The following is a 27046-nucleotide window of genomic DNA, read 5'->3' as shown; positions in this document are numbered from 1 at the left end:
TAGGATAATTCAGTTTCTCCCTCATAGTTATACCCCCACAGCTGTATAGTTCTGTAAATCCTCCTTCTGCAAACTCCATTCTCCATACCTTCCCAGTACCTGAAACCCTTTCACGTTGCTTCTTAGAATTCAAAACCACTGTCAGCTAAATTGCCTCTGTCACTCATCTCTTCTTGAGTCACACCTTCACCTTTTTTTCACTGTAAGCCACCTCTCCCTCCAGCTTCTGATTTCCATGTAGTTCTTCCCCCAGGAACCTCCTACTACTGGAGCAGGATGTAGGTAACCACTCCCTCCTCCTTTCTATAAGTTTTGAAGCCCCTACCATCAATCTAGACCCCCTGCTGCCCCTTCTTGGTGTCTCATTCCAAACCTTAAGCCACTTTCCCCTAGTTATTCTAGATGTTAACTCATTTTTTGTCACTTTCTCTACCAATCATCATCCATTATCATGTCAGTGTCTGCATACAGTTTCCAAAAGCCTCACTTCTCAGGACCCTGACACCTTACCTCATAGGGATTTTGCCCTCCATTCTGTGTGAGCCATGTGTTCCCACTCTCACATCCTACAACTTGTTAGAAACATCTTCACCCTCTCCATTGGAACAAGCTTGAACATCATAGCAATCCCTCTGACTTCTCCACTTTACTCCTTTTATTATCCCAGCTCCAAGAATAATACAATTCTATGGGAATCTTCAGTTCCTTAATCCAAACTTGTCAGAATCCCATACCTACATTGTGCCCTCAGAGTCATCTTTGGGCAAGTTAGATTCCATGATCCCTTTTAAAAATCGCTTTATGGGCCACAGATATCCCTTCTACTCCACTGCCCTCTTCTCCCTTTGCTTATTTTACTAGCAAAACTTCCACCTTTAGTTGAACCCAACATTTCATCTGTTCTGCATCTGCCCAGCTGAATGTGGCAAGAAAATTTAAAAAGGCATGCAGACTAATTTCATAGCAAATGCATGACTAGTAATCTCAGCTGGACTCCCAACGTGCCCAGGAATCCTGCCTTTCCCTGGTTTACTCACTCTTCTGTTCACTTAACAAATAATTCACACCTATTCTTTCTCCTCATACTTCTAATCTTTCCTTCCCATTCTGACTCCCAGTCAGCATGCCTACCATTTCCCTGAGAAAACGGAAGCAATTCAAATACAATCCTTATCATCCTAGCTCCTTCCTTATTTACAGCTCACTTATATCATTTCCTATTACTCTGTAAGAACTGTCTCTGCTACTGAACAGAGCCAAACACTCCAGTTAGGTACTGGATTCCATCCCCTATCTTTGTTCAGACTTTTAGCTCCATTATTTCTATGCTGCCTGCATCTTCAGTATTTTTGTGTGTTTGTTTCCACTGGGTTATTCCTATCAGCACACAGACATGTTGACATAGCTCTCTCGCCATAAACACAGTAAGACAAAACCCTCTCCCCAAATTCCATTATTCCTTTGAGCCACTGCCCTCTTTCTCTGATCTTCTTTGCACCTTGAAAAATATTTTTCTTTTTTTTTTTTTTAATTCCCTTGCTATCTCATTATCTCTCTTCCTGTTGTCTCTTGACTCTGCTCTTCCAAATCTTTTCTTACTGAGGTAATGAATGACTTTCTTTTTAGGGTTAACAATGACTTTCATTGACATCAGATACATGTTGCTAAATACCAGTAGTCAATTCCCATATCTCTTCTGGCTTGAACTATCAACACTTTTTGATAAATTGATTAGTTAGTCTTCTGTGAGGCCTTTCCTCCCCCTGCCCCTTGGAGGATCCTTTATGATGTTTGAATAAGGGATTAAAGTTCACTCGACAAAGAGCATCTTGACAGACCAGAAGCTAGAGAAAAAGACAGGCATGACGGGATGGTAAAGATCAATGTAATTAGGATAGTGAGGGTGTGAAAATAGAGAAGAGGATAGAAGATACCTCACAAATGTAGAACTCATGGAAATTGCAGTGGATTTGATGTCAAGGTGAAAGTAAAACAAAAATGTGTATTTGCCATTACAAGAAATAATCTCCTAATACCAGTGGCTTACAATAACCAGTATTTATTCCCTGTGTACAAAACATACCACAGCTATGGCTTGACTACTATGGCTTGGCTTGGCTTGGCTTTTTTTTTTTTTTTTTTTTTTTTTTTCTCATTCCTAAACCCAGGCTGAAGGGGTAGCCCCTATTTGGGATACCTTTGCTTAAGAGAGAAAGGAAGAACAAGAAAGCCAGTAGAAACTTGTACTACTTAAAGGCTGTGGTACATGTCATATCTACTGAAATTCCATTGACCGAAGAACATACCATGGCCAAGGTCAAAGTCAGTGAGATAGACATGTATGAGCCACAAAAAGAGAAGGGAGATAAAATATCCATGAACAATAATACCATTTACTAGTGGGGTAATTCAAACTACTAGTTTCTGTCCTCCTAAGCGATTGTGGAAAGGATGAGTAGAAATAGAAGATCTAGTAGAAAGGATGGATTTGAGAAGGACAAAAATGAATTCAGTAAGAAACATATTTTGTGTGGGCTGAACATCCAGGAGCAGATGTCAGACAGGCAGTTTGAAATGGAAAACTGGCACTTAGGGAAAAGGTCAGGGCTGGAGATTTTGAACAGAGCCAAGAACAGATCATTTGGAAACACCTACATTTTGGCAAAAGGAAGTGAAGGATTTAACTCTAAGAAATAGAGTGGCTTGTTCCCAAGTGACAAAAATCCAAGCTCAAAGTAAAATGCATCCTGATAGAAGTGTGGATTGGTGATCTACAATTAACTGACCTAGACTCACTCAGCAAGTAGGTTCTGAGTTTTGTGAATTTATCACAGAGACAATATGGCATAGAAATTAGACACATAAACTCAGGAGTTCAAGATATGGGTTTACCACTCAAGCATTTTGTAACTCGTTCAGTTTGGGCAAATTAACTTCACTTCCCTAAACCTGTCCTCGGCAAAATGGTAACAATACCATTTACCTTCTAGGATTGTTGAGAAGCTTAAATGAGATTGTGCTTGCAAAATGATGAGATAGCTCCTGACTTATTTGAAATATTGAACTGGTAATAGTAATACTGCTAACAAAATTGCAAAGAGAAAACATTAACTTTAGCTTTATTTACCTTTGCTTTTCTTGAAGTCTTTTCCTGTAGCATTTTTTTTACGTACATGTGTTAAAATTTCTTTTGACAACAAGAATGCCTAGGATATGTCGTATTAGCCAATTCTATGAAAAAATGCAAGTGAGATTAAATTCAATTGTAAGACGCATGCAGCACTTTGAGTAATAACGTTTATTTTTAGGTTCTTTGCGCCCAAATGCTCACTTCTAGTTCCTTGCAAGACTATGGCTATGCCCTGTGCATATTTACTGCTACCAGTATTTTTATCACATTGAACCTATGAAAGGCTATTTGGACAGTGTTAGTACTTAAGCTCTTATGCTTAATTAGAAGTCATATGGTAATGAAAAAATTGGGAGGCATGGAACATTGCTGGAGGACTCTTCCATTTAGCTTGAAGAAATAAATGAAGCAACTCTTGAAAGTTGGCTAGAATTAAAAACTTGGAAAGGTGTATCTATTACTGTCAGCCCCCTTGTGGTCCAGATTCACCTTGCGTTTCATTCTGTACGGTCCCTTCTTTCTGTTGAGGTATGAATTCCACTGGGATCTATCTGTGGGTTGGGGTTATCGTGGTTTCATTGGCCATCTTTCATATTAGTGAAAATAATTAAATCCTCTTTAATGAAGAAGATCCCCTTTATGACATTCACACTTTTTCCTATTTTTGAATTAACTGCCTATGAAGTCTTAACAGTTGTCAGTGGAACAATATGTATTCTAGGGCCTGTAACCCAGATTGCTCTTTTATACTATCCTGTGGTTTTCCTGTGAAATGATTTTCAGTATTTATTTTTTCTAAGCGCTGCTGGCCATTTGTTCGACTGCAGGGCTAATTAAAACCCAGACTCCCATATGAGGCTTACAGATGTTACAGAATTAAAGGAAATTAGCTTCAGGTCTGGCAGTGATTTTCTAAAAATGGTTCTGTTGATCTCAGTGAAATCGAGGATTTCTTTGCTAAGCTGCCAAGATACATAAATCTTCTATGAGAGCTGATTTTGTAACAGACCTTGACATCTATGATCTAATTCTGGAAATCAAACTTTCAACTGAAAATCAACAGCCTCAGGGAGGATTGAAGTTTGTACTGGTATCCACATGTGTATTCTGTCTAGTATTGTGTAGATGAGTTTGGAAGTTTTTGTTATATTCAGAAGGAATCCAAAAGAATCTATACGTTATCAATGTAACCTCCCTGTCCCAAATTGCAATTCACAGCCAAGAAATGGGTATTTAGAAGATGGAGTTGTGACCTGGGTAGGATTTAAAGTGCAGTTTTATATTGTTTTACTTCTTTTTTTTAATTTAATGACAGCAGTGTTGGTGGGTGGTAAAGTAATCTAGCAATGGTCAAGTAGATTTATCATTAAGTATTAGGTCTCACTTTCTTGTCTGCTTCTAGAAAGAATAGTTTATAAAATGCAACCTCTAAACTGAATTGTTCTCTTTTAAATGTTTTCCCTATACATTATGCAAAGACTGTTTTAGAATTAAAATAGCCAGCTAATTATTCTTGTAGTCTTAGAGCGACTTTATATTTAATTAAGGATGTATTTGCCCTAGTTTTGCATATGAACTCCTAATAGAAGATCAATTTGAATATTCACTTGTAGATCAACATGATTAATATGAACTATTATTTTTTATTGAAGAAGCAATATGGCATCTTAGGAAGCTTTTGCTAAACAGAAAAAATTCCCACCTCTTGTCTAAACACAGTTGATGTTACCATTTTTCTTTTCCAGTCTTTTTTCGTATGCATATTTGTATCTACCTACTAGCTAACATGTAAGATTCATTTAGTTTTATATGCTGCTTACTCACTTAACATATAAGCTTCTTTTGTTGATACTTAGCAATGATCTTTATTTTTACAGCCATGCAATTCATGTTATATATAAAATACATTAAAATCAATCAGTGATTCTGAGATGCTTATGAAGAAAAATAAATCTATATATATATAGCATATTATAAACAAAATATGATGGGATAAAATATAAAATTCATTCAAACACTGTCTTTTCTCTCCAAAAATCTTTCCAGCAAAGAATAAAATACTATTATTATAGAATGTGTGAATGGATTATCACTACAAACAATATTATCTCAACTAGGCAAACAAAGAGGGGAGACCCAATGATCAAATTACCTTTGCAATTTTTATTTTAAAGTTCAGTGCTGTGTGTGAAATGCACTGTCAAGCAAAACTACAGGCGGTGCTCAGTGTCCTCTCTAGAAGAGAAAATCAAAAGTTCTTCATCCCATTTCTTTCTTTTTTTGTTCTCCTCTCAAAAGAGAAACTCAGGAAGCAATAAAATAAGCCCTCTTATCCAGAACTCTGCATAGATGCGACTGCCCTTGCAAACTCTGCAACTCTCTAGGTCTTGCTTCTCCTAGGCAGCAACTGCTTGCTTTTACAGGGGTCCCTGGAGGATTTGAAGGTGGGGTGGCTCCCCAGAATCTGAGCCCATGAGCTGGAAGATGGCTGTGTGTCCCAGATCACCACATGGCGGAATCCAAGACAGACACGCTATACTAGCAGAGATGGGCTCCAAGAAAACATTTATCTTATAACCCCCAAACAGCTTCTCTTATTGGCATTTGGATTAAGTGTTTTAGCTTTTGACCTTTCATAAGAAACTGTGTAGTTTATAATTAGGAACTGTGCTTTGATCTCTTAGAACTTGAGATTATGAATGCATTCTATTCCTCATACATTTTGAGATGAGCATGATAGATAGCATGTTTGTGTGTTGCACTCTCTTTGCAAATATGGCAGGTCTGGTCATTTAAATTTGTGATTTGGTCAACTAGCTTATTCTTCTTCCACTACCACTCTCTTCCCCCACCCCTCCCCCCAAAAACCCTTACAGAGTTCAACCTGTTTATAAGCTCAGATTTCTTCCCTCTGAGGTTTAATTCAGGCGGACAGATTAAGCTAATATAGGGGTAATATATTGGAAAGAGATAAATGCTAAACCATATGGGGAGGCCACAATTATTAGTAAAATATTCAGCTGAACATGTTAGCATAGCTGACAAACTCCAATTTTATTTAGCATATTAAAAGAACCAAGGCACTTGGCCTTGGTTAAACAGTCATACTGGCGTTGCTGATTTGTCAAAAAATAAGCTATAAATATCCAGAGTACTTAGCCTTTTCAAAGATATACTACATTTGGTTTTCCAAAAGTTTCCTTTCTCTAGTTTCCTTCACTTACTTTTAAGATGAAATAAGCTTCATCTCAGTTGTTTTATAAGCTTAGATAATGGTTTTTAGGTTTAGCATGGTGAATGGCTTTTGAAATTTTAATCCCCTTTGAATGCACAGTTAGTGATAGGCTCAAGAGTGCAAATTAGGACTCGAGTTATGAGGAGAGATACTCGTTTTATGGGAAGCTGGTTCCCTTCTCCTTCCTCGCTATATGTAGGTTGGTACATGTGGTCACCAGTATGTGTCCATCCTACTTGGCAAAACTTGCATAGCCATTTTATGAGTCTAACTCATTTAATAAAAAATAATTTCAGATCCCAAATGCTTCAGTGTATCTATCTAACCTTCACCTCCCATTCTTCTTTAGCTTTGGCCTTGATTTCCTGCCTGACCAGGATCTTCAGTCTCTCTGCGCCTCTGCTCTATCTTCAATATCTATTGAAAATTACCCATCTCTCAAACTCTGGTTTAAGTTCTCTACCTTCTGCTTTGCACTGCTTGACTTTTATGTGATTTTGTTTACTTATTTTATGAATTCAACTCTATCACCTTTTTGCAAAATCAGAATCATTATCTAGATGTTTCCTTCTCTTGGATCTCCATGGTCTCCATATCAAGCAGTGACTACTGTACTGTATACACAGGCCCCTCCAAAAAATATTTTGGAAGTTGAATTCAATTGCAAGTGTTCCTACATCCATATGTCTTTAGTTTCAGTACCGCAAATAAATGTGGATGGTATAATATTAAGCAATGGAAAATTCAAAGGTGTTAAGAAATTTATCCAAGATTCTAATTTAAGCTTATCTGAATTTTAACATTCTGCTACTAACGGCAACCACATTGCCTGAAGATGCCTGTTAGATCTCACTACAGGAACTGTGCCTTCAGTGATCTCTAACTGTTAGATTAATATAAAGTATATGATGAGTGAGCTTTCTGGAATATTTTCCAATGATCTTGACACTATTGACATTAAATAGAGCTTTGTTGTCAGTCTATTGTGAACTTCATTACATAGTAACCCTGGGCACTTCTTTTATAGTTCTTCTTAAAATTACCACTACATATGTTTTTAAATTTTGTCCAAAACAAAAACTGCTGTGGTTGATACCCCTGATCACTGTCTTTATGACATATCTTTAAAATGATAAAGAAGATTCTTTAATAATTGCTTTCACATTTCTAAAACTCATTGATTTCAGAGATGAAAGTTAAAAAGATGTGAAAATATCTCTTCATGGGATCCATCCTTTCACTTCCAAACTCTCACAATAAGAGTGAAAGATAAATGGTATCTTGGCAAGTGTCGGAGCTGGTTCTGTGTTTTGTGTGGAGGTGTGTGTGACTGTGAACATATCCAAAGAAATACTAATTTAGCTTTTTACTCAAGTGGCTATTATATTGTAAACTGACATAATATAATTGAAGTGTGCAGTTTACATTTTAAGATGCCTTTTGAAATACAGCAGATTACTAACCTAGCTAATTAAAGAGCGCCTTCCTGAGAAATGTGCTTGAAGTGTTACAGATCATAGAAATAATACCCAGTGATCCTTATTGATGTTTTGATATATAAAAGTTCATCTGAAGTTATAACCTTAATTTGTAAACAATGTTAGCTTCAGAAGAAGATTCCTATAGGTTCTTTGGAGATGCATTTTTGGCCCTTTCTTGTTAAAATGCATTTCTCTGATTAATTTTGATAGCTTTTAAATTGTTGAAAAGTAGTAATTCAGAGATGATCCTATGATAGTCCCCATCACTTAGCAGGTTCAACAGATGAAAAACTTAACTCAAAATGCTAAGTGAAAACAGTGTTTAATTTTAATTAGAGTCTTGCAAGTCATTCATCTGCTCATTGGCTGTATTTCTTATTATTCCTCCTTTTCTTCCTTTTTGAGTTTTCCTTTTAAAACCTGGACAAAATACAAAGAATCAGTATTTTGCTTAGTCCATTCTCAAAATACCACTTCCTTATTCTAAGTTAAAGAGCAGTCATAAGGTAAGAAAGAAAATGGTAATTTAATTTTCTTAATATTTTTCAGCCTGCAACATTCATTCATTATTATTCCAGCAAATATCCAAACCTAATATATACAAAACACTGGGGATATAATAAAGCAGGGCACAGATTCCAAATTGCCTGGGTTTTTGCCAAATTTCTTGAATTTGTCGAAAGTTCACATTCATCTTCAAGGCTATTTTAAGTAACATTGCAAATCGGTATCTGTGTAAATTGGAAGTCAGGGAGGCATGGAGAGGTCAATCCCATATGAAATAGTTGGCTTATACTGAGGGACTGTTATAGTGTATGAAATAATACATCTTTACACACGTGCTCATGCTTGGTATCGTAATATTTTTCTAATGCTAGAGAAAACTCATTTCACCCTTTGAAAGTATTTATTATTTTCCTAATTGTTTCATCCATTTTCACTTGGGCCTTAAACCATTCTAGGGAGAGCAGACATTTTGTTTCTTCCTGTTACATAGCACAGAGTAAGATATATATTTGGCTTTCATATACTGATTAAGTTTTAGCTGGTTAGTTGGTCAAATCCCCAGAGAAACTTGTCAAGTCATGTCTACTTCCCACAGTTAATTTCCATTTGGTCAAACCCCAGGGGCCTGGATTTTGCTCCTTTCATCTTTCTAGACTGAGTAAGCACCTAGAAAATCCTTGGAGGATGAATGAATAAATGAAAGTAGAAATTATTTCATAAACAATAAGTATGATTCATTGAATAGCATTTTCACGTTTCTGTGGCTAAATCTATGACTGCCTATTGTGGGAACAAACACATTCAGGGGTAGGTTTAACATAATGCATTCTTAGTTTTCTGTTGTTTGACTAAAAATAAGCTAAAATTCAGGTTCTCAGTTACAGATATTTACCCATCTATCTTTTCTATGCATCCTATCTGCTTATTGAGAACACAATCTAATTTTTTTTTATTATTTTATAACAGCAGTTAGTATGAAGCCTGGAATATAGAAGGTGTTCAGTAAACCAAGAATGGAATAAAAGAACAGAGGAGGCATTTTATGTTTTGATTAAGAAATTGGAAGTACTCTTAAATCTCATGGTATATGAAGGTGTGATGGAAGTAATACAATAAATCCAAATATAATGTTTAGAAATAAAACACCCACCACTATGGTATGAAGATTTGCAGAGCACTGTGAAAGCTGTACTGACTGGAGGCCGTAAGTTCTCTGTGTCAGTTTGGCAAAACACAGGGACTCTAGGGATTAACAAAACAAAATAAAAAGCAGCAGAGCACTGAGCAGGAAAATAGATAAGCTTCTTCTTTCCCAGTAAACATTATTTCCTACCCCAAATTATCTTTCCTTTGGAAAAGGAGATATATTTATTCCAGAGCATATTCAAAAGACTGTTGTTTCCTGAGACGAGTCTTAAAAATAGTAACAATTGTTTTATTTTATTTCTATCTATATTTTAAGGAGAAATTCTAAACCAATTTTAAATTCAATTGGAAGATCAGATGTTCATGCTATGTCCATTCATTTAAGAGTTTATCTAAAAACATTGTGAAGATAAATGTTGGTGAAGTCTTGAGCCAGGTGGGAATTTTCTTCTAATGCAGTGAGGCAGTCTGCTTGTCCTTTATCCCTGAAGCAGTCTGGAAAATATGAACTTCAAATGTATAACATTATGTCCAGGTTGTTAAGTAATGGGCTGTTTATTTTTCATTGAAGTGATTCAATGAATATAATGGTATAGCATTTCAATGAGAAGAAGGAAATTCCCCAAATCAAAAAACTGTATTTGAGAAAGTACCAACAATTAGTGAGACGATTGGAAATTACATATTTAAACTTTGAGGATGACATTAACCCTATCATATCACTGTGAACATCCTAAATCGTCTGATCCTTCAAGGTCATAATTATAACACTTTGTAAATATACAATTATAAATGTGTACTATTTTCATTATTGTTTTTAGAAATCCCCCAAGAATATGATGAAGAGTAAAGAAAAAGTATTTTTTTGTAATTACCAGATTATAAATCAGAAGCATGTAACACGTACAATGTCTTGCACATGAAATATATTTTACAAGTGTTTTTTTTTTCCTTTGGTGGGGGAAGGTAATTAGATTTATTTATTTATTTCTGGAGGAGGTACTGGGGACTGAACCCAGGACCTTATGCATGCTACGCATGCACTCTACCACTTGAGCTATACCCTCCCCTCCTTACAAGTGTTTCTTGATATGATACATACATAATTGTTGTGTTTCATACTGTGCATCTACTCTGTCAATACTTCAGTCCCAGAGAGCCTTGCAAGTTCAGGAGGCTCCAGAGGAAGATATTCTAGTTGCTGAAAGTGACTTCTATAAACTCCCTCGGTCGATTCAAACTCAAGTAATAAAGGAAGAGTATGGATAAAAGAAAATATGAATGCATATGTTTATAAACACAACTGAAGGATTCCTGATGTTCTTAATTCACTACTCCACTCAAAGAGCCCTGGCCCCAGGGCCGGCACAGATGGGAGAGTTCTGTTTGTGGTTCCCTTAGTCTTATTCCCACTTGACTTTTGTAGAGTGGGACAAGAAATGACTCTAGGAGATTTCTTTCATATATTTTGGCCCCTCAGTAAAACCTAGCTACTTCATATTGGGCTGAAGTGAAGAAATTGCGATGTGTCGTAATGAGGCTGAATGAGATCACCTAGGGAGTAAGTATGGTTTAAAAAAAAAAAAAAAAAAGATTAGTGGAAAGACTTGGCTTAGGAATGCCAAAATCTGCATCTTTTGCCTCATGTGCATTCTTCCTGGACTCAAACCAGTCTTTTATGTGTTAACATATGAAAAGGAAAAAAATTAACCAAGTTGCTGCATTTTATTTTTCAGAAGTATTGTCTAAAAGACAAAGAGAGACTGAGGGCTTGTAATTTTTTTAGCTTTCTGAGAATGAAGTCCCCCAATCTTGTTTAAATCTATTGATATTGTAACCTATGATATTTGTACATATTTACAGAATTTATTATACATGTAACCAGAAATCTGTCCATAACTACCTTCAAGGAGATCACATCCCAGTGGAAAACATAGGTAAATGAAATAAGCAATATGGGTTTGGTGACAGAAGTGTGATAATGAGGATTATAAGTATTTGAATTGGATACTCACAGAATATAGAGGAAGGTTATTTAAGAACCTTGAGTGAAAAGATTTTTGAGAAGGGGTATAGTTTAACAGAAGACATTCATTCATAACAGTCTGGGAAGAATATATGTATAGAGAAATACACTAAAGAATGCTTGAATTCATGACATTGAGAGGACACTTTAGAAAGTTCAAGGTAGCCCCACATGGCTGTATGTAGAGAAGCAGTGTGAAACGAGGCCAAACACAAAGATCAGACCTTGAAGAGTCTTTGAATCATGCTAAGTTCTTGGTAATTTATTCTGGCCTTTTGGAGGATGTGTTGGAAACCCAGTCAGAGGCAGAGATAATAATTAGGAGATAGCAGTACTAGTCTCCTGGGAAGTGATGAAATCTTTAATTAAGACAATGACCATGAGGGTGAAGAGATGTAAATGGAGAGAATATAGATCAGGTTGAGCTTGGTGACCAACTGGATATAGGTTGAGGTTATCAAGATGGAGAAATCCAGGTTTTTGTCTTGGGCGAGTGTTCCATGTCAGTATTCAGGATGGTCATATATGATTACATAGGTTGTATGCTATCCAAGTACACACAGCTGAGTGACTGTGGAGCTAAACTCCAGACCACACTCTGCTTTCAAAGCCATGCTCCTTTGGAACTATAGAAAGATACTTGCTATGGAGGATTCTGACAGTCCTAGAAGTAACTCAGATGGAATATTGGAAATGCAGTAGATTTGGTTTAAACACTACTGAAAAAATTCATTTTCTGATCCTAACATTTTAACTCATATTGCCCTGAGAAGAGTATTCCATATATCTATCTTATTGCTGTAGCTCAGACAAGACAGTATTAAATCCACTATGTAGAAAAGAGAAATACAATTCTCAAGATCAGTCTCATGAATCGGCACCACAGAGGACACACCCCAACCACTTATCTGACTTCCTCCAAGCTCATAGACTAAAATCTAGTTCTCCTATCTTGAGAGGAGCCAGGAGTAACATCATAACCTGCATCCCAGACTGCCTGGAAAGGACTTGCTTTTCTCCACATCTTTACATCATTCTGTCAGTCAGACCTTTCTAGTTGCCCTCACCACATCCTGGGAAATTGACTTCTGCTCAAGTGATATAAATGCTCTCTATTTGAGATGAAAGACTGACCTGTTTGCTAAAAATTTTTTTTTTACGGAGTATCACATTTTTTCTCCTGTTTATGTTCTGAGCCTTTTGAACTCCTGTAAATCCACTAACTCCCAACTGTGCTGGGACTCAGTGACCTTGCTCTTGCTCCTGTTCTGCTCTGACTCCTTCTCTTTGAGTCTGCCCCAACTTCCCTTTGCCTGCCTGAGGTGAGAGATGGTCTGTTTACCAACCACTGTCTCATCTTTTAAGTGTCACCTTTTCTGAATCCTCCATTCCTGCTGGGTGGGACGAAAGATAAATCTGCTCGTATTTTATGATCCAGGGTTAGCAACGAGAATCTATGGACTGAAATCTTCATCCGAAAGGAAACAGACATCAAATAGAAGTTACTAAGCAGGGCTCAGAAACACAGAGACCAGGGTGTAGGAAGTGAGAGAGTAGGCTAGGAGCAGCTGGTAATGTTTCAGACCTGGACATGGTTTAAGAAAAGCATCAGCGATGAGTTGGTGCCTGGGAACTCTCAGGAGATGGAGACACCTGTCCAGGGTCCTGTTGTCGCCACAGCCTTGCTTTTAAGGTCCTTTTCCTGTCAAGGCAATTCCTGTCATTCTTGTACTTTTTGTTCTTCTATACCCATGCATTCGACACAAGGAGACAGCGGTTGGCTGTTAGTGATGGGAAATAAAAACGGCCATTTTGAAAGTGAGCCAGGCAGATCTGCTGCAAGTTTTCATTGTTACTGCTGCCATCTGTTGTCCTTCAGTGCTGGGATGTGAATTTCCTGGCAAACGTCTCTCTAATTCTGAACTATCTTTTACCCCTTCTTAAAGATACTCACTCACTGGAGTGGCTTTTAAAGGAATGTTCTTTTCCAAGGCAGCGTTCTGAACGTTTTCAGATGGAAGAATCAGGAGTGTTTTTATGTAACATATCTTATGTATCTCAGAGCAAAAATATTTCTTCATTGTTAATAGTATTTCTCTCTTAAAAATATTTTATTGAATTCTTATTACTTGAAGGTATGCTATTTCAAGCAAGATAATACAAAACAGATTTCTGTTTTCAACCTTGTTTGTGGCTAGGTCTGTAGCTAAATTGTTGGGTTTTATCTAAGTTCTTTTACTTCCACTACGTTTCTCTTTTCACTCAACCTTGGAATTATAGTAACTTGGAGGCTTCTGTTCTTATGAAAGAAATAGCTAATGCCAAAAGTATTTCAAGTGATAAAGGGGGTTTTTGAGAGGAGAGAGAATTTATCTGAGTAATAGTAGTTATTAGTAATATATTAGTAATAATAGTTGATTAAGTAAACTGCCTATAACTGAGTGTTCAGATATTGAAAATTAAGTGTGAATTTCCAAAAGTGAGAATTCCACATTTTCTACATTAGAGCAAAATTTACATCTCTACAATATCTTATTGATTTCTGTATTCTCAGTATCTGCCATAATGATACCATTCAATAAATGTTTCATGCACTAATCAGTGAATAAAGCTATGCATGGTAATAATTTTTAGAATAATAGCTAATTACTGTAATTTTGAGAAGTTTTTTTCAAAGGCTTGAATTTTATTTAAATATATTTTTTAAGTTGTAGTCTTTAGTCTTAAAAAAAAAAAAAAAAAAACCCTGAACCTCACTGTAATAGAACAGTTTTCAGTATCACTGCAATAAAAAGTAGGTTAGTGGAGCACATCTGATGATCATTTAAAAAATAGTGTATATTAAGACTTAAAGTGAACCATAATAATAAACAGAAAAGAATAGTTATCAATAAATGATCTCTATGAAATTCACTAGCTGTTTGTTAAGAAAAATAGTTTCTTACTTTATCATAACAGTGGAATATAAAAAGAAAGGAGGAAAAATCAAATTATATGTGCAAAATTTCCTGGGAGAAAATGTAGAAGAAAAGACCAAAGATTGATCTTTTTGAACCCTATACATTAAAAATGTAATTAGTAAAAGTGAAAACCAAGAAATAGATTGGGAAAATATATGAAACAATTTTAATATGTAAAAATCTAATACAAACAAGTTATTTAAACTCTATTAGAAAATTATGCAAAGGACATAGCTTATGGGTATAAACATAGCTAATAAACCTATAGAAAAAAATGTAATCTCACTTTCAATTTGATCAGTTTAATTAAAACTATAGTAAGCAAGTATTTCACATTTCAAAATGTTTGAATTACTGACGGAAGCCACATACCTGAAAGTATCCAAGGTTTTCTAAGATTGGTACTCAGATGACTGGCAGGAGTATAAAGGGATGTGTTCTTTAATTTTTATATTGTATCTGCTGTGTATCAAATGTTCATATCTTGTGAATCACAAATTCTCTTTATAGGCATTTATCCTAAGAAAATAATCGCAAATGTAACCTGAATATTTATGTGCAAACTATTCATTGCAGTATTATTTAAAACAATAAGAAAATCGTAAAGTATTTCATATATCCGAAAACAGAAATGGTAAAATATATAATAATTTATATATTATCATGTCAAAGAAATTTTAAGGATATTAAAAATCATTATAAAATAATACAAAATAAATGAATAAGGTACCAGCAGATATACAATATGGCATAATCAGCAAGGTCTCAACCAGGTAAATTTACATATATATGTGTAGTACCTCCAGAAAATGACTGGACAGAAATCACAAAATGTTACTGGTGACTACCTCTAGGGAGAATTACAGATGAATTACTTTGTCTCTTTTATATATTTCTGGACTTGCAAGTTTTCAACAATGAACACATGTTGGTTTTTTAATTAATATAAGATATAAAAGACACCAGATGGACCGTAATGAATCCAGAGTTAGCTTTCATATGAGTTATATGTTATATTCTCAGCTTATCGCTAATAGAAAACCTTTAAATAAACTTGTACATATATCAACCATATTACAGCATCTTGAAAATGGGCTTTGAAATAAACTAGCAAGACTATAATAAGCATCGTCCCAGTAATCTGTTTCAGCAAAATAAATTTCAATAAGATTATTTTATCTCTTGTGATCAGCCCATGTAACAATAGAAACAAAAGTAGATGTTTCTTATCTGCCTCAGATATCATTAAAACATAAAAATCTGCCTGACCGCATAAATTCATTTCAAGCTAACATCATTCATCACATTTAACCAAATCTACCTAGGGCTTTCTTTTATAAAGAACAAGAGATTTTTATCTTTTGTTTCTCTTACCCTGACTGATGCCACGACAGAATAACTAAATAGTCATTATTTGGTTTCTAGAGAAAAGAAAAAGGAATGAGAAGGTCAGTGCATAGAGGTTATTGATTGCTCTTAACCCAAAACCCACACACTATTAATGGCAGTCTCTATAAATATTTCACAGATAAATATATAGCATTCTATGTACACTAAAAATAATGACAATGGAAAGACTTTAAACCTTATGTTTACATGAAGTGCCAGTTTTGTCAAGAGTTATACACGTAAACTTTGATATAGTAATCTCATAGAAGTTTCTCATAATATAGAAAAATGGTGGTACTGCGTACAAACAGAACTTAGAATTAAAATTATGTTGTGTGTCCTGTTGATGAATTCTTTACTTTCCAAAATTTGTTCATGCCTCTATTGACAGTAGAAACTACACAAGAAATCTAGATTCTCTTTTTTTTCTCTTTTACCACATTCCAACTACAAGAAAAACTTCTGTATTCTATCCTGCCTACTCACTGAATTCTTCTGACACCAAATGTTTGGGGTTTTCCCCCCACACTAAACAATTCTTCAACACAGCTGAATGTCCTTTAATTCAGTTTAGCTCAATGCTGTCACTGTATACTTGGAGTCTGCATCAGATCTCATAAAATTAAGGACTCAGTCCCATTACACTGCCCCCCAGTTTAGGTGCTAATTGCAAATCCAGGCCTCCAGTTCCCATGACCCCCTTCACAGGTTCAGTAATTTGCTAGAATGGCTCACAAAACTCAGGGAAACATTTACTTTATTTGCTGGTTTATTATAAAGATATGACAAAGGATACAGCCAGTTAAGAGTTAACCTAGGGCAAGGTATAGAGAAGTGACTTGGAACATCCAAGCCCTCTCTTGGGGTGCCACCCTCCCAGCACCTCCATGTGTTTACCAGTCTGGAAGCTCTCTGAACCCCATAATCTGTGGTGGGGTTTTTTTTGTTTTTTTTTTTTTTTTTGAAGGCTTCATCACGTCGGCGTGATACAGTAACTCAATCTTCGGCCTCTCTCCCTCCCAGAGGATGGAGATGTGCTGGGGTAAATCAATAAATGATCTACTCTTACACAGTCGCATACTGAGGGCTTTATCTGTGATACATTCACTCACTACAGCACGTAAGTGTGCAAAGAGTTATAAATTGTGGTTAAAAAAAAAAAAAAGATGACTGGGCTGGGCTGTCCAGGAGCCAACCAAGTGTTGCCTTATCAGAACAAAAGATGCTCCTATCCCCCAGGAAATTCCAAGGGATTTGGGAGGTCTGTGTTAGGAACTGGAATCAAAGACCAAATATTAGAGCAAAAGGTGATCCTAGCATGCCCATCACTCAAGAAATTATAAGAGTTTTAGGAACTCAGTATCAGGAACTGGGGGCAGAGACCAAATATGTTTCTCATTATCTCACATCAACCAACAGCAAATCCTGTCATTTCTACGTCCATCTATATCTTGAAACTGCCTTCTTTTAATGTACTTGTAAGCCCCTCCTCAGACACTGAAGGATGTTGCAATAGCCTCTCCCCTGAGCTTCCCACATCTACTCTCTCTTGCCTCTGAAATAGTCATAACACTAAAATAGTACTTTTTTAAACGTGTGTCTGCTCGTGGTATGTGACTGCTTAAAACGATGTGATGCATTTATATTGTACTTTTCAGGAGCTCTAATTTCTTAACATTGTCTAGACGATCCTTAAAGGGCTGGCCCCGCCTACCCTCCCAGTCTCAGAACTGACACTTTCCCTGACCTGCTGCTGTGCTCATCCCACTGCCCCTTGACCTTTGTTCCTCCTAGGTCTTCACACTAGCTGTCTTCCCTTCCTGTATTCCTGTCTTCTCCACCCCTTTCACAGATGGCTTTCCTTTACCCTTCAGTTGTCTACTTAATGACTGTTAAGTCATTTGTGACTGTGTAAGAGTAGATCATTTATTGATTTACCCCAGCACATCTCCATCCTCCTCAAAGAGGCCATTCTTTATTCACTCAGACTTAGTAGGTCCTTCTCATTGGTCTTTCCCCTCATATAATCGCATTGATTTTTTTAACCACAATTCATAATTATGTGCATATGTGTTAGAATGAGTGGATGAATCACCAATTAAGGCTGGAGTTTGTGACTGTAGGACTAGATCATTATTAATTTATTCCACAAACATTTAAGAACCTGTCATGGGCCAGATGCTGACCTGAACACTGAAACTACAAGAAAGAAGGCACTCTGCTCTCAACCACAATCCTGTGGCTGAACCCCCTTTGTAAGCAGATAAACTACAAGACTATGGAAGCAAACTCGCAGTAAATGCAGATATGGAGGCGTTAACACCTCCTCGGAAATCATGGAAGGATTCATAGAGGAAATGACCTTTCAACTGGATTCTAAACCAATTACTCAAACTCCACTGTTGCACAGTTAACGAGCAGTGAAAGGACAAAACACCTTTGAAAGTAGAAGGGAAGTTTTTTTTTTTTTTCAACTACAGTCAAAGCCATATTCATTTTATAGATTGAAAGGACTATTTTTAACATAAAATCATTTTTTGTATATTGATGTTGCTATATACTTAGGTTTTTCCAATTCTAAAGCCTCTTTTAATGACTTATTCTTTTTTCCTCGGTAATAAAATATTTTTCCGGGGAAATGCTGAATAAATCGTTGTTGAAATGACTCCATTGCTTTCTGTCAATGACCCTGAAGTAATGTAGAATTTACACTTCAGTGGTTACAGTGCTCAAACTTGGCAGGTAGTGTATTGTGTTTGCTGATAAAAAAAAAAAATGTATGGCATAGGTCTAAGTGGTTTGTGCTCATTTAGTTTGGAGGAAAAGATCATTGACTTAACATATTGGTACCAAAGCCTAGACAGTTGATTCTCAGTATTTTTTTAAAATATTAATTGCAAAGGTGATTACATCTAAATAATATTTGTAAAGACACCTCTATCTCCTTATGTGTATTATTTAAATTGGCATAAACAATGGAAATGGAAAACAAAGCTACCCTGGAATGTGATAGGATTTTTTTAAAGTGGTGCATTAATTTTCTTAGGCAAATGTTATTTACTTTTCCCTTAGAAACAGAAAGCAGCACATCCGGAAGTTTCTACCTGTAGTCTTATGGACAGCTATGGAGGCTTCATTTTTCTTTTCATGAAATAATTATTTGCCTTAAGAAATATTTAGTAAAATTCTTAGAACTTGTACTTTATCATGTATTAATATGTTTGCCAAGTTTTAGGTTGGGAGAGAACAGATTATTTTTCTCACTATGACTCTCAGATTTTTAACGTTGGCCTCTGACTTACCAATGAAATGTTAGGAGTTTGTAGCTCCTTTCCTTCCAGTCTCTAGATTTTTTTTTCTGAGTCTGCTACTTCACTTATACCTTAAAAAAATCCCCTGTTACAATAGACACTTGTGGAGTAAATGGAAATCCCCACACTCGTCTAAGAATCAGCTGTGTCTAAATATATCCAGTGTATCATCCTCTGTATGTGTTCAAAGTCCATAGGTCTCAAGTACTGGAATGAACAGTTTAATTACACTATCTACATTATTTCCTAAGGGCAAGCTCAACTCCAGAATTTGCATTGAAATTATATTTTAAAAATGTTGAATTTGCTTAACATTTTTAAACTTTCTATCATCTTAAAGTTCTTGAAATTGGAACCAAGGATAGATGAGCTTTAATTTAGAATTCAGAATGGGGGTGTTGTGGGAAAGCATTTAGGACTTGACTCAAGACCTGTCCAAAAATTCTAAGTCATCTCTAGAGACATAAATGGGAGTGACATCCACAAATCTAAAGCAGTGTAAAATCATCTATTCACGGTTGGTGAGATAGAGTCCAACTAGGCGATTACTGTCAGCCTTAAGAACTGGGTGGAGCTTTTGGCTTTTGGCTTGGAGGAGGCCAAGGTACAGCTTTCTTTCGTCATCCCAAATCTGGGTTCATCCAACACCAGCCTCCTCCCCCATGCTGCCAAAATGCAACCCCAACAAGATCAAAGTCATATACTTGAGATGCATTCATTGGTGGGGAGGTCTGTGCCACTTCTGCCCTGGCCCCCAGGATTGGCCCTCTGAGTCTGTCTCCAAAAATAATTGGTGATAACATCACTAAGGCAATTAGTGATTGGAAGGGTCTGAGGATTGCAGTGAAACTGACCATTCAGAACAGACAGACCCTGATTGAGGTGGTACCTTCTGCCTCTGCCCTGATCATCAAAGCCCTCAAGGAACCACCAGAGACAGAAAGAAGCATAAAAACATTAAGCACAGTGGAAACATCACTTTTTGATGAGATTGTCGACCTTGCCCAACAGATTCAGCACCAATCTTTAGCTAGAGAACTCTCTTGAAACATTAAAGAGATCCTGGGGATTGCCCAGTCTGTGCGCAGCCATGTTGATGGCCACCACCTTCACAACATCATAGATGACATCGAGAGTGATGAGGTGGAATGCCCAGCTAGTTAAGAACTACAAAGGAAAATGATTTAACAAAGGGTTATTTGACAACCAGTAGGGAAAAAAAAGAATTGGGTGGATATTACAAGGATCATGGTGAATGAAAGAATGAAGTCAGCTGGGACCCTGGGGGAAGATGTGATGCTGTTTGAATACAATGACAGACGTCAGAAACTTGGTCCCTAGTGCTCAGCAGCACTGGCCTAAGAACACTCAGATACTGACAAACGTTAAATATCCATAGTTACGTTTTCTAAATAACAGCACAACATATAATCAAATAATTCAAAAAGATACATGAACATTATTTATATGGCTATTTCTTATTTTTACTTTTAATAAAACAAGCTAATTAAATAATATATTGTTAAAAGTTTAGGACTAAGAAGGTGTTTTTTATAGAAATCAGATAGTATCACCTGAGTAGACAGCATTTTTCATGATTGTGGTTGAAGTAGGGTTGGAACAGAGTACACCTAAAGTGAGCATGTTTGTTTCTTTCATGGAATATATAATGAATTTGAGATTGAGATTATTGTTGAATGCCTGAAGTGTAGGAATTAGTATTTATTGAAAGAAAATCTCTCTGTTTTATATATATATAAATATACACACATCAGTAGCACAGTTGACCTGGCAATGTAAACTGTCAAAGAGCCTGATTGAATACTTGCTATATGAAGTATGACTATGCCAAAAAATAGGAGTGACTTGATAAATTACCTACAAATGGGACTAGCATTTTCCTCTGGAATTAGTTTTAAATCTGTAAACTTATTTTAATAATTATTGGCTTAAAATTTCAGAATTCTTCAACAGAAAAGGCATAAAAAATTACTTAGAATATATAACACATTTGTTTTTAAGTAGGTCTGCTTCTAAGTGTAACCCCAGGTGTGAAGATGGGGGTCAGAGCCACAAATGCACTACCAGAGAAATAAAATAGATCTCTGGCCACACTGAGTTATTAAATATTAAAATATAAATAGTAAAGGCATGGCAAGACAATCCTTTTCTTCTTAGAATAATTAATAATCTAGTGTAAATCCAAATTGTACTTTCCAGTAGGTTCACTGGCTACATGTTTTTCCTTTTAACTTTACATACAATGATTTTTCCCCCCTACGGTTCTGAGTTTTGACATACGCCTCAAGTCATGTAATAGCCACCACAAATCTTCCAACAATCTTAGCCACTGGCAGTCACTGATCAATCCTACATATCTATAGTTTTGTCTTTTCTAAAATGCCACATAAATGGAATGTATGTGAATATACTTAACAGCTTTATTCATAGTATTTCAAAACTGGACACAATCCAATGTGTAAATGTGAGTTATGTGGATAAGATGCTCAGATTTGTACATTTTTAGCTGTCCTAGATTGTTGAGAAAAATTTAGCAGAGTAATAGATCTGTACCCTGGAGGCAATCAAGACTTGTTGTTTTATAAAAAGTATATATATAATCAAGAATTCTTAGTATATCTTAATGAAATCAAAAGTGAAAGGATGAAGAAAATACATTGAAGAGGTTGAGACATACTACTCAGAGCTCATTATGTGAGTAAATTAACATTTTTGTCAGTTTAAAAAAACTGTTTTCTATAAAGCTTTTTTAACCTAATTAACTGTGTCATAATAAACAAGATTAATTGCATCCTAGCTAGAGAGAATCTACAAAACCATAGATGAAAGTCAAAATCACAGAACCTTAGGATGAGGAAAATTATATTGTCACCAATCAAAATTATTCCTTTAAGATTGCTTAGCAAAGAAATATGTTGAACAAATTTTTCTCAAATTCTACATTGATTATTTTGTCCAATTTCATTTACCATTACTGCAAAGAACCAGTATTTTTAAAAGTAAAACTACTTCGATCATTTAGCAAATATCTACTAGTCATCTATTAAATAATAGACACCATGTTATATGCTAGAGTCTTAAAGATAAATGTAACTCAGTCTCTGACTTCAGGTAATTCAGATTCTGACCAAGAAGATAGAAAAACACCAAAATAATGGTTAAACAGATGACTCTATTATATGCTCTAATACAGTGATTAACATTTACTTCCTCTGATCACTCTGCAGTTTCCCTGTTGTGAAGAAATTCTTGAACTCTTCAAACAAGTGGTAGTAGCTCTGTCCTGCCATGCATTTAACATTCACCTATTCATCTTTTAACATTCATCATTCATCTATTACAACACCATTTCATGTTATAATAATTTGTTTAAAATTTTGCTCTTCATAGTAAATAGTCCTTCAAAGGAGAGGAGCTATAATTTATTCAGCATTTAATGAATAAGAGCAGATTCTTACTAATAGCTTTTATGGAAGGAGGTAAGGATTTTCATCATCAAGGAAATGAATTTTCCAGGATTAGAGACAACTTGACTAACAGTGGAACCAAGTGAGAGAAGAGAGGTAATAGCACTCATGTTTTGTGACAGATGGATAACCAGGTAATGGCAGTGATTGAAAGGGAGAAGAAATTTTAAAGAGAAATGATGGAATCTAGGCAGTGAATTTGAGAAGGCGGTGACAGGACATCCTTGAGAAAGTATTCAGTAGAAGGATCGAAATGCTGATCAATTAATCAGGGAAGAAGTCTGGATTAGAAATGCGAATTTGAGTGTCATGATCATGAAGGTGATATTGAAGTTGTGAAAGACAAGGAAATTTCCAAGAAAGGATATCTAAGGTAAGTTAAGATTAAGTTCTGAACATTGAGAAATTTGAAGGAATCTCAAAGAGGAAAAAACGTAAAGCGTTCTGAGGACCAGCAAAGTTTTTACAAAGAGACTGTAAAAGCTCATCATTAGTGTATTTCAAGATCAAAGGGGTGAGAAAATGGGAAGGAAGCAGAGTGCTGACCAAGCTTTAGGGCATCATTCCTGGGTTCAAATCGTAGCTGCATCATGGAAACTTGGGCACATCTTTCCACCTGCCTGAACCTCTTTACCTTTATAATGCCTGTCTTACCCATTTGTTGGAGGATTATATATAATATATTAAGTATTTGAAGTAATAATATATAGTAAGCACTCAATTCATGAATTTATTGACCTTAGTGAAGCATTTTCATTAAGGTATTAGGAGGAAGATCTTGGAATCCAGAGGAAGAAGACAGAAACAGGCTATATCTTTGGAATATGAATTAAACCACTGTTGTGTTAAGCAGAATTTCTAAGTAGCCATGAGAAATCACCTGAGGTTGAATAACCTGAACCTATGTGCATTCAGTCATTGTAATTATTAGATATTAATATAAACATATTATTAAATTAGTCATTCTAATTAGTTGACTTAGTCACCATTTTCCAAAATGATGATGGGGAAAACATGTTCAATTAACACAGAGTCAGGACAGATATGGAAGACCATTAGGGTGGCAAGTACTTAGACTAGTTAGACTGTCTGTCACTCTAGTGATCCTTTTGTTCCAGCATCTTTGACTCTTGCATCATTTGTAAAGAGCTCAGTGGAGTAAAACAACACAGAAAGCCCTGAAAAATAGATGATAGAGAGTAGCTATAAACCAGACACAGAGCTTAGGAATCAGTAGATTTTAGAGCCCTGGAAATACAGAAGGTTGTGGTCAAAAACGAGATTGCAGAATTTGCGGTCTTAGAGGAGATGGAAAACTGTAAGCATTATACAATGGTTCATGTAAGTGATGGAATTGCTTCCCACACGACCCTGTGAGACAGGGAAATGAGCAGAGCAAGTTTAAGTGGACAGTTTAGCTCTGCAGTCTCGAAAGGAGGCTCCAATGAAAGACTTTAATTTTATGAATCCATTGTTCTTTGCATTACAACAAGCTATATTTGGACGTCTGCTCTTCATGTCTGTGACATTATATTTGTTGCTTTGTTGTATTTTTATTTTTCTATTGAGAGATTAAAACTTTATATCTTATTTTGGATTCTTTCATTTATGTCATTTTAACCAAAGTCCTTGTGTTCATTTGAGACTTTAAATGCTTTTAAAGCATAAGCAATTTTTTTTTAATTCCCAGTAAGAGTTGTTGCATTTAACTTTTAGTTGTTAATGCTAGGATTTACATTGGTAAAAGCTACAACTAAAAATATTGTTTCTGTCCTCCTTGCCAGAGAAATAGTTACTTTAAAAATACTCATTAGAGATTTTAACTTTTTGTTAAGTTTTACTCTTTGAGTACTGAATATATTGTGCTAAACATTCCTTAAAAATTCATTTTATGTGAGTATGAAAGGATACTTCCATAATTGCTTTCCTCTGAATCTCAGTAAAACATTTGACCTCTATTCAACATTTATGTGTTGGTCATTACCATAAATAGTAGAAATCCGAAGAAAAATAACACACAGTTCTGTACTCAGAAAACTCACAGGCTAATGGTCCATTTAGACACCTTTTTTATAGATTTATAAAACTGTGTGCTAAATCCAGTCCTGTAAGTCTGTGCAGAGTATTGTGGCCATGCAGACGGGGAGCTTCCTAAGGCTTCCTGACAGCAGCGAGTAAAAGGGGCTTCCCAGAAGATGGGATGCTGGAACCACTTCGTAAGTGTGGGTTAGTTAAGGTGGCCAAAGGATAGCGTGATCAAGGGCAGAGAATGGATGCTCCTGCCGACGTGTTCTTCCAGTAGCAGAGTGGTGGATCATCCTGTGCCCGGCAAGATGGAACTTGAGGCCATGAGCAGATGCCCCAGCCCAGTGAACCCGGCAGTCTTTCCCCATTTGACTGTGATGCTGTTGGCCACTGGCATGTTCTTCACCACCTGGTTCTTCATATATGAGGTCTCCTCCACCAAGTACACTAGGGATACAAAGAGCTCATCTCGGCGGCCTCACTCTTCATGGGCTTTGGAGTCCTCTTTCTGCTCCTCTGGGTCAGCATTTATGTATGAGCTTCCAAGGGATCCAACCAGGCGGCTCCATTGAATCCCTGCTTTTGTAAATTATTATTATTATTATTATTATTAAATTATTATTACTACTACTGCTGCTGCTGGAAGTATCCCACCTGCTGCTCAGAATAAAGACAGACCAAAAAATAACAAAAGGCAGAGGTTGGAAACAATGTGATACTGAAGGGAACTGAATGTAGCTCTAAGTCAAAGTACAGAATGTGAGCCAGGGGCTGTAAAGAATTTAAGGTGAAGCGGTAGACAAAGGCCACCTAATAGAAAGCCCCGATGTCTTTTAAAGGAGCCTGACCTTTGCTTTAGGCTAGTAGTTGCCCAAGAGTGTATAGTTATAATTTTATAATTATATGCATGCCTTCCTGTGAGAGGATAATATATGTATTATATAACATATACAAACATGAAATTTAAAGGATCTATTAAAGAATTTTTTTTTAATTATGAACGTATTGATAGAGGTTCTTAGTTGCAAACTACAGAATCTACTTCGTCTCATTTAAGGAATGCAATTATATAAGAAGGCTCTCTGAATAACTGGGGTGATTGGAGAACCAGGCTCTATGAAGGCTCTTAGCCAGTCATGGCTCCAGGGTGTCACTGCCTCCTCTACTGGGCTTCTGTGACCCTTGGAACTAGAGACAGATATCTGTCTGCCAGTGCTGACAAGAAATTGAATGACTCTGCTACTGTGTTTGCCTGAGGGTTGTTTTTCTCATTTGTGATTCTCTGGGTGCACACGATAGGCCCTATGTTATATGCCATATCTGTCTACAAGGGAGTCTGGAAATGAGAGTTTTTTGCAGTCTATCATGGAAAGGTAAGACTCATAATGTGGGAAATTATCAAAATCAGATGTAGGGAAGTATTCAAAAGATTGGAACAATCACAAATGACAGATATTTGCTGCAGTGGTACAAAAACCCTTTTGCTTTCATTAAAATGTAATCACTATTGATAATATGATTTATAAATGTGTTTGGTAATCATGCTTTATGCTCTCAGTAGCTAATAGCTCAAGCAAGATACACACCCAGGGAGGGATCGTCATTAACAATATTTTCTATAAATTCAAATTTCAGATTTTCTTCTTGATAATTACTTCTCTACTTGGTTTGCTGTCTGATCTCTGTACCTCACTATTATTTTTAATTTACGATGTGACTCATGAAGGACATGTATCGGAGTCAGAAAAGTGTCAGTCCACCATCCTCTGTGCTCAGCTTGTGCTTCCATCACGGGTCATCTCGTCAGAGTGTGGATTATTTGCAGGAGGTTTTCTTAGTCCACTTGTCTGTTTTATGAGACTTCATTGTTTTCTGTATCTAGTATCTATATCCAGTGTGCATGAATTCAATTAATGGAGTGCAGGCAAGGCAGCAATACACCACAAGAGACTGAGAACCAGCCAGTAAGTAAGAGACTGGTGGTTCCCCCTTCCCTCTGTGGAGCGCCCATTCTCATTCAGGTCACCCCGTTCATTCTGTTACTTCTGAGTTACCTCACACACGGACTAGATGGGGGTACCCGTGTTAGCCTGCGTGTGAATATTAATATAACCTGTTTTATTAGTTCTCCTTTAGGTTAAGAACAGATATATTCAAAAATTTACATAGTTTTCTTATGCCCCCAGTGGATTGCTTTGTGTACCTCACAGGGCAGGTGCATTCCATTTTGGAAATCCACTACTTTGGTAAAGAGAAGTCTTTGAAGAGTAGTCTGCAAAAGAGTGGCATGGCCAGATGTGAATTTTTGATCATCGACTCACATTTAGCAGATGCAGTTGTATTGAGAA

The 27046-nt window shown here is 36.2% G+C and overlaps 1 protein-coding gene and 2 pseudogenes across 1 annotated transcript in view; all 3 read left to right on the top strand.

The window, feature by feature from the left end:
* Positions 1–27046, top strand: part of NAV3 (neuron navigator 3) — a 311096-nt gene that overhangs the window by 197970 nt on the left and 86080 nt on the right.
* On the top strand, positions 19470–20399 carry LOC106728950 (annotated as a pseudogene).
* On the top strand, positions 24656–25236 carry LOC102512180 (annotated as a pseudogene).

Source organism: Camelus ferus, chromosome 12 (assembly GCF_009834535.1).
Source record: "Camelus ferus isolate YT-003-E chromosome 12, BCGSAC_Cfer_1.0, whole genome shotgun sequence".
NCBI classification, from domain to species: domain Eukaryota; kingdom Metazoa; phylum Chordata; class Mammalia; order Artiodactyla; family Camelidae; genus Camelus; species Camelus ferus.
Note: the sequence above shows the minus strand (reverse complement) of the source record. Positions and strands in the feature narration are given on the sequence as shown.